This window comes from Triticum aestivum, chromosome 3D (genome assembly GCF_018294505.1).
Source record: "Triticum aestivum cultivar Chinese Spring chromosome 3D, IWGSC CS RefSeq v2.1, whole genome shotgun sequence".
Classification (NCBI taxonomy): Eukaryota; Viridiplantae; Streptophyta; class Magnoliopsida; order Poales; family Poaceae; genus Triticum; species Triticum aestivum.
The window spans coordinates 485,910,115-485,919,441 of NC_057802.1; positions in this window are offsets into that span (position 1 = coordinate 485,910,115).

The following is a 9,327-nucleotide window of genomic DNA, read 5'->3' on the forward strand; positions in this document are numbered from 1 at the left end:
AACAGAATAGATCGGGAGTTTCGCCGCCACAAGCCTCTATAGCCACCAAAAACCAATCGGGACCCTGTTCCGGCACCCTGCCGGAGGGGGGAACCCTCACCGGTGGCCATCTTCATCATCCCGGCGCTCTCCATGACGAGGAGGGAGTAGTTCACCCTCGGGGCTGAGGGTATGTACCAGTAGCAATGTGTTTGATCTCTCTCTCTCTCGTGTTCTTGAGGTGATACGATCTTGATGTATCACGAGCTTTGCTATTGTAGTTGGATCTTATGATGTTTCTCCCCCTCTACTCTCTTGTAATGGATTGAGTTTTCCCTTTGAAATGATCTTATCGTATTGAGTCTTTAAGGACTTGAGAACACTTTATGTATGTCTTGCATGTGCTTATCTGTGGTGACAATGGGATATCACGTGATCCACTTGATGTATGTTTTGGTGATCAACTTGCGGGTTCCGTCCATGAACCTATGCATAGGGGTTGGCACACGTTTTTGTCTTGACTCTCCGGTAGAAACTTTGGGGCACTCTTTGAAGTTCTTTGTGTTGGTTGAATAGATGAATTTGAGATTGTGTGATGCATATCGTATAATCATACCCACGGATACTTGAGGTGACATTGGAGTATCTAGGTGACATTAGGGTTTTGGTTGATATGTGTCTTAAGGTGTTATTCTAGTACGAACTCTTGAATAGATCGATCCGAAAGAATAACTTTGAGGTGGTTTCGTACCCTACCATAATCTCTTCGTTTGTTCTCCGCTGTTAGTGACTTTGAGTGACTCTTTGTTCCATATTGAGGGATAGTTATATGATCCAATTATGTTATTATTGTTGAGAGAACTTGCACTAGTGAAAGTATGAACCCTAGGCCTTGTTTCCTAGCATTGCAATACCGTTTGTGCTCACTTTTAGCATTAGTTACCTTGCTGTTTTTATATTTTCAGATTACAAAAACCTATATCTATCATCCATATTGCACTCGTATCACCATCTCTTCGCCGAACTAGTGCACCTATACAATTTACCATTGTATTGGGTGTGTTGGGGACACAAGAGACTCTTTGTTATTTGGTTGCAGGGTTGTTTGAGAGAGACCATCTTCATCCTACGCCTCCCAAGTATTGATAAACCTTAGGTCATCCACTTGAGGGAAATTTGCTACTGTTCTACAAACCTCTGCACTTGGAGGCCCAACAACGTCTACAAGAAGAAGGTTGCGTAGTAGACATCATTGTTGTCCCCTTAATATCTCCCCTGATTTTTGTTACAGGACCACCCCCTGGATTAAGCACGGGCTTCCACCCAGAGCATAGCTATCTTCGTAAAAACACCCTATAGGTGTAGCATTACTCTTGTCCATATTATGCAAGCTGCGAATAACGCTGATATGCATTTCTTATTCAAGAGACAACTCATGGTCTATAGTCTTGAAGGGCTATTTGTATCGTAGTACTCCCTCCATTCCCAAATATGAGATGTTCTAATGTTTTTCTGAATCGAATGTATACATACACGTTTTAGTGTGTTTGTTCACTTATTTCAGTTTGTATATAGTCCATGTTGAAATATGCAAAAGACAAATCATCTCCTATGGTGCTGAATCTATGTTCATATTTACTATGGCGTTGTTTGCACCACATGACATGTTTAGCATACTTTCTACTTTACCGGAAATGATCAGCTAGTGCCATCTATAGCCGGAGTCACCATCTGTTCTCTGGTGGCATGCCCACATACTTATGTAGCTGGTAAAATCAGAATTCCAAAAATTTAGAAAGAACCAAATGCTGATAATGAAAAGAACAAGATTGCATAATCTAAAAAAACAGAAACTCAAGGATATGAAAAATTTATTGTTGTATAGATGTGCCTCACAAGACGTTTATAGGAATTTGAAGAGAAAAATGCTCTGGCCAATGTAGAGCGAAAGAGAATCAGTGCTACTAGGCATCACCCCATTTAGGTGCTACGTGCTATCAACCCACGGGAGCACCACCGAGAGGTTTTTTCAAAAAAAATAAATTAGTACCCCCTCGGATCTTTGGGGCCATCTCAACAAATTATCTTCTATCTGGGTACATTTTTTTATATAAAAAAATATAGATTGGAACTAAACAATCGAATCTCTTCTTTACCCTTTCAAAAAATCTCAACTCTCCTCTTAATTATGCCAACCCTTCTGGTTTTAATGCCTAGAGGAATGATCAACAAACTAGATAGAGCGAGATGCCCATACGGCTTACAAGTCAATTAATGGTAGTATGTGTTGCTCTTATTCAAAACTTCTATTTTGTTGACACGCTCTTATAGAAAATATTGGATGTGGTAGTTTGTGGTTGTGTGCGCGCATGTTGTTTTAAGAGGTGTGTGTTAAATTGTATGTGGGTTGCGTTGATGTTTTCTCAGCCGAAAACAAGAACACTATTAGTAGGTATAAAGAACATAAATGCCATGATATTGGCGTATAAAAAATTAGCTCGCCAACACTAACTTACCAAAAAAAATGTCATTTATCACCCGTATCATTTAGAAATAGTTGCCAACCATATGATAGGTAACTATGTATACTATGATGTATCTAGTTATACAATGTATACACTAACAAAAACATAATAGGGAAAATAATCATAAATTCTATTTGTTTTTGTGAGAGCCATAATGTAGGGAAGTGATCCACAAAAATTCTATTCAAGAGTACCAAAATAAATAAAAATATAAATTTTAGTGAACAATGTCTTCTTATTTTCTTGTAGTTACATAAATTCGCACGGGCATGCGTGCATGCGACCACACATTTTATTTAAGATTGGTGGAGTTGTTTATGTCATTAGCCCTTAATTGTTGCGCTGGTTCCATGCATGCCAACTTTTCACAGAGTTGCATGCGTCATCCACCCCACCTCCCATATTTTTTCATTTTATCTCCAAATTTGAATCTATTGTATCTTTTGAATCGAAAGTCCAAATTAAGTTCCATTTGCAATTCTTGTTTCTTTCTTTTGAACACAGTACAAACGCAAGCGCTCATATACACGCGTATACACTCACCCCTATGAACGCACACACGCACACCCTACCCCTATGAGCACCTCCGAAAGATTGAGCCGACATATCATCTTGAAATTTACGAAGTCACTGTAGGCACCTCGTCGTCGACAGGAACATCTCCTCCCACTGCATGCACATCGTCGGAAATCCTGAAATAAATCCAGAAATAAATGCGAGTACCAGGATTTGAACCCTGGTGGACTGGGGATATCATAGTCCCTCTAACCATCAAACCACAGGTTGGTTCACAGCAATTCTTGTTCCTTGCAACTACAACCTTTCAAACAAGACTAACTATAAATACACTTTGACAACTTTATTTCTTTTACCAAGCTTCAAATATTAAAACTTGATAGTCGTAATATTAAGTTTTTACAAAGTTTCACCAACTTTATCAAGTTTCATTTGTTTTTAGGGCTTATGGCTTAGTTTTTGAAACTTGCTGAATTTATCTTTTGTTCCTTCAAATTTTATTAGTTGAAACTTGGTGAAGTTTTTAAAACTTATGAAACAATATTCAAAAGTGGGCTTATTTCAGACTACTCGTCATAAGCAATGCGAATATGCAAATGAAATATAAATTAGACTTTTGGTTCAAAAGATATAATAGATTCAAATTTTAGAAGTCAAAAAGAAAATCATGAGAGGTAAAAAAAGGTGGGTGGGGCATGACCCACTATGTGCCAAAAGTTGTATCAAAAGCTGAATGCATAGAGTAATTAAGCTCTAATCACTAAACAACACGTGAGTGCTACTAATCCTCATCTCTTGTAGTTATGTTTTTTTACATGCCTTGTTTTAATTTGTCGATTACCACCTCGAGTCTCAATAAAGGTGATGCTTGACACATAACACGATATATATAAATTGCAGTTTACTACTATGATGTAATTATAAAATTGATAAATTCATCAGATGACCAAACCATTACCAAATGCTTCACACATCCAATCCACATAATTCTGAAAATGTTGATGGTGAAAGCTCAAACTTTTGACCAAAGCTATATCAATCAAAATTCAAAAGTATTGTCTCATCACCTCGAACGTGGTCATAGGGTGTGCGTGCATGCGCTCATAGTGATGAGTGTATTGCGAGCATCTTCGACTGTACCGTGTTAACGGAAAAGTCAAAACGTCACAAATGTTTTTGTGGACCATGGTAAAAGTTTTTTTCGAGAGTACGCCAGTGGCGTACCATATTTTTATAGAAGAGAGAGAAATAATGTATGAGAGTGGGGCCTAGCGATGCGAACAACACTATCCAAACACCACACCCACTTGAAGGAAAACCGCAGAAGTTACTCTCTCACAAAAAGATGCAATCTACCAACACGGACAACATGCCAATGTTTGATCTCATCAAGCACATGCTCCGACAAACTGCCTTGGATTCTTGTGCTCAACCGATCTCCGGAAGACTGTCGCATTGCATTGTTTCCATAACGACCCGATGATAACGATGATGAAAGTGTCGAATCCTCTTTTGTTGGCCGCGTTGGCAGTCTCCCACCACTCGGTGAGTGTGAGGTTAATGTCCGGGCCGAAGATGTGAATGTTCAAGGTCGAACGACAGCGGTACCAGACCTCTCTCGTGAATACACATTGGATGAGGACGTGATCCACCGTATCTTCCTCTTGTAGGCAAAGGTAACACAAAGAATGATCTTGCAACCCATGACGAGCACGGCGGTCAGAAGTCCAGATCCTGTACTGTACCGCTAAGGCTGGTCATAGTGGGGAGTAACTTGTATTAGTGTCATGCATATGACACTAGTCTAAGTTACTACCTCCATAGTGCAAAGTAACATGAGTAAAATGCATCGTAGGTCCTATAACTATCCAAGGTGTGTCACTTTAGTCCTATAACTATCAAAGTGCAGATTTGGGTCCCAAAACTATTTTGAGTCGTTCACTGCAGGTCCTATGGTCGCCCCAGCCGTGATTGTTGGCTGACGTGTCACCTGGACCAGTGCCACAACGACCCAGGGCGCGTGGTGGAAGATTTCCCGCCATTGGTGGTTGATACATTTTGCAATTTGGTCCATCAAACTGTTTGCTCTCCAGCCGCAGCCCTCCTCTCTGCAATCTCATCTCTCTTTCATCAGTTCTGCCATGTTTGGAACAAGCTCGACGGCAGCAAGATGTAGCAGGAACAAGCCAGCGCGGCAAATGATCATGCAAATGACAAATGAATATATATTTCACACCCTCTCACACCCTCTCTCTAAGATTACAAATGATAAATGATACTTGGTCTGGACAATCATAGAAGAGAGAAATGATGTTGCAACTTAACAGGCAAATATATAGATGAGAATTGCCACAATTCCAGGAAGTAGCACATCATATTGTCATTACATAAAGAGTGCTCTTACATAAACATAGATACACACTAAAGCTTGCAACTATGTAATGTGGTACTGGGTTGCACTCTGCATGATGCAGTACCACATTACATAAGTAGTACCTCCGTCCAAAATAAAGCCTTCAATTTGTGAAGGCCCTAACCATCTCTATCTATCCAAAAGAAACCAAACTCTGTTAAAAAAGAAACCATGTTCTGTCCAATAGAAGGCATGTCCACTTCATCTTCTATTTCTTCTTCCTAGGAATAACATTCTCCTTCTCCGTGATCTTCTCCTTCCTTTTCTTCTTCTTTGCTGCTACATGGATTATAGTTGTGGTCTGTTTTGTCATTTGTAGATCCTCTATTTGGCTTGCAAGAAATTGATTGTCAGGAAGAGGTCTTGGTGCCTGGGATTCTTGGGACGGCTGTGACTGCAAATGTGAAAACATGTGTTACATCAGTTTTGGAATAGGAGAGTTTCCATGAGATTTACAAAAGTTGAAAAGAACTTACGGATTGCATCAGTATGTCGAACACAGACATGTTCTGCTCCCACACTTGTATTACACTAGATCCAACCACACTTGCAGAAGATGTGGTCTACAATTCCAGAGTAGTTTTGGATTTAAGTTAGCAACTAACTAACTAGAAGTAACATAAAGGAAATTATCTAGTAATTGTTACCTGATCAGTTGAACTAATCCTTCTCTTCACTGGTAATTTTGCCTTTTTGGCAATATGCCTTGGAATTGAGTTTTGTCCTTGAACTGCCTCACCTTGCTGCACTTGTCCTGCCTCTTGCTGCTCCCCTTGCCTTGCCTCATCTTGTTGCTCCTGTCTACCTTTTTCAGGGCAAGTTCTTTTATTATGATCAACTGACCTACAAATACTGCAGTGAGAAACCGCACCATGCTTGCTCAACTTTCCTTCATCAGTCTCTACAGGGTTCTTCTTTCTTTTATTGCTAGGCCTCCCAACATGCTTTTCGTATAGGGGTGGCAAGATTGGAGCAGCATTCACCTTTTCCCACTCTCTTGGGTCTCTGCAAGGCATAATAACTTCACCATATACTTTCTTGAATGCTGCAATACTATAGCATGGAGAGACAACATTCTCTGGTTTGATTCTTTCACCTCTGAGACAAGAGATGCCATGTCTACATGGTATGCCTGTTAGCTGCCAAGCTTTGCATGAACATGTGTATTTGTTTATGTCAACCTTGTACTCGCCTCTGAGTCCCAAGACAGTAAAGATGCCTTTGCCAGAAGGCAATGCCTGACAATTATTAGCCATTTCTGCATTCTTATCAAGTATCTTTGTGATCTTGGGACAAATTGTTCCACACCACTCTTCACTTTCCTTGTTCTTGCTATAAAACCTTGTCGACAATTGATTTTTGATTTTTTTGAACATGCTCATGACAGGCAGCTCTCTAGCATCAAGTATCCACCTTCATTGAGAAGAAACAAATCAGTTCAGAATGTAAATTCAAACCAGATATATCCCCGACATAGCAGCGAGATAGTGCACTATGTAGAAAAGCGATAGGAAACTTACTTATTAAAGACCTCACAATTATTGTTTAGTAGCAGGTCACACTTTGGTAATTCTTGGAAAAAGGCCCTGCACCAGGAACTTGGTTCAATTGCTTCTAAGTACTCATAAGCTTCCAGATTTAATTCCTTCATGTCATCCATGTTTTTTCTCCAGTCAATTTTATTGTACGACCTTGCAATTGCCCATAACTTGTTCTTCAGGTTCTCGCCCTTCCACTTCTTTGCAAAATTTTGGTAAAGGTGCCTCACACAAAACCTGTGTTGTCCATGAGGGAACAAAGCAGTAACGGCATTTATTAGTCCTTTTTGCCTATCACTCATCACTGTCCAAGGTGCTGTGTTCAATATGTGCAGATCATCTTTCAAAGTCTCTAGAAACCACTTCCATGTTGGTGTGTCCTCCACTTCAACTACAGCCATAGCAATGGGGAAAATACAGTTGTTTGGATCAATCCCTACAGCAGTCAACAATTGTCCACCATATTTTGTTTTAAGATGGCACCCATCAACACAAATAACAGGCCTGCATCCAGCCAAAAAGCCTCTTTTACAAGCATCTAATGACATGTAACATTGGTGGAATCTGCCATCTTTGAGTTTGATAAACATGCTACTTCCAGGGTTTGACATTCTGATCTCTTGTGCATAGTCCCACATCATCGAGTATTGTTTTCCCTCATCTCCATGAATCTGCTTTATTGCTATCCTTCTTGCTCTTGCTAGCTTGCTCCTTGTAGGGATCATGTTGTAGTCCTTCTGCACCAACCTTGCAAAATTCATCAATGTCATCTTTTCGTCTGCCCTGAAGTTCTCCAAATACTTGCCTGCTAGATATCTTGATGTGAATCCATTGACCTCCCATTCTTTACTGCAGGTGTGATCCCCCACATAAGTTTTCACCACAAAACTTGTGGTTCTGCTGTCAGGTGCTGCGAATAAATACCATGGACAGTCATCCGAGCAGTGTGCCCTAATTCTTTGTTTATCATTCTTTGCATACTTGATTGCAACTCTATTCTGAATAGCGTACTCTCGAATTGCCCTTCTAAGATCAGCTGCAGTAGGGAACTTCATACCCAATTTGAATATTGGTGCTTTCATGTCCTCTGGCTTGAAAGACCTGAGCTTCACCTTCTTCTTTTTCTTTTTCTTCCCTTTTTCCATAACAACCTCATGTTCTGATTCATTTCCCTCATTCTCTGAAGCTGGCAGTTCTAGCTCATCAGTGTCATAGTCACTATCCCTCTCGTACTGTACTGCTTTATTTTTCTTTGCTCTGAGATCCTTATTGAAGTCATCAACCCACTCCTCAAACAGATTATCATCGCCATTCTTAAAGTCATTGTCTGAGTCAGCCCAATCTTCATAACTACAATCACTATCACTATCATCACTATCACTGTCATTGTTTTTCTGCACTTGTTCTTTAGTTCTCCCTTTTTGTGCCTTGCTCTTGATCCTAGGACTACTCCTAATATAACTCTTTGTACCTTTTCTTGTGGCTTCACAGGACTCATGATATCAGGCATTGTAGGTGAGCCAATTATGCATATGTCATCCATATTCAGCTCGCTATAAATATCACCATGATCCATGTACAACTTGAAATGCTTGAACTTTGGCACAACAACAGTCATACTAAGACAGTCTGCATCTCTATCAATAATTCTCAGTCCATTATCCAAATTCATTCCAGGAAGTAACCAGAAACACTGCACTTTACTTGGATCATAGCCAAGCTGCTGCACAAAATCTTTAATCCACAGGGGCAACCAGGTTTCAACCTCACAATGATCAAAGAAATCTGTTTTGCAATCCATGTATTTCTTGTTTGCTCCAAAGCCGAGAAAAACCCAACCATGATTAATCTCTACTGAGAACAACTCCTCCTTGGGTCCTATTACATGAAAAAAAACAGAGTACATATATACATCAGCAGTACAATTTCTTTTGCATCACCACTAGTACATATATACATCAGCAGTACAATTTCAAATGGTACTATAGGTGTACATGACGAGCTTATAATGCAAAAAAAGATACCACTGTACATAACAAGGCTTCAGTTACAGCAGAGATTATATACTGCAGGAAAAATATTGCCCAAATCACCATACGCACAAGAAGATGCCCAAATCTCCATACGTACAGGAAGATGCCCAACTCTTTTGAAATAGATTTCAGTACAGACAGAAGATTTCAGTACGGGAAGAGAAGCCATATGTACATTCAGACTGAATCGACACAATATCTAAGCTGTAATGCCCAAATCGTGCCAAATCTTTGCTACTCTATTGAAATCTCTAAGCCAAAAGGGGGTGCAGCAGGGGCTGGGGTTAGGGTTCTTACCATACTCCGGAGGAGGGGTGTTGGGA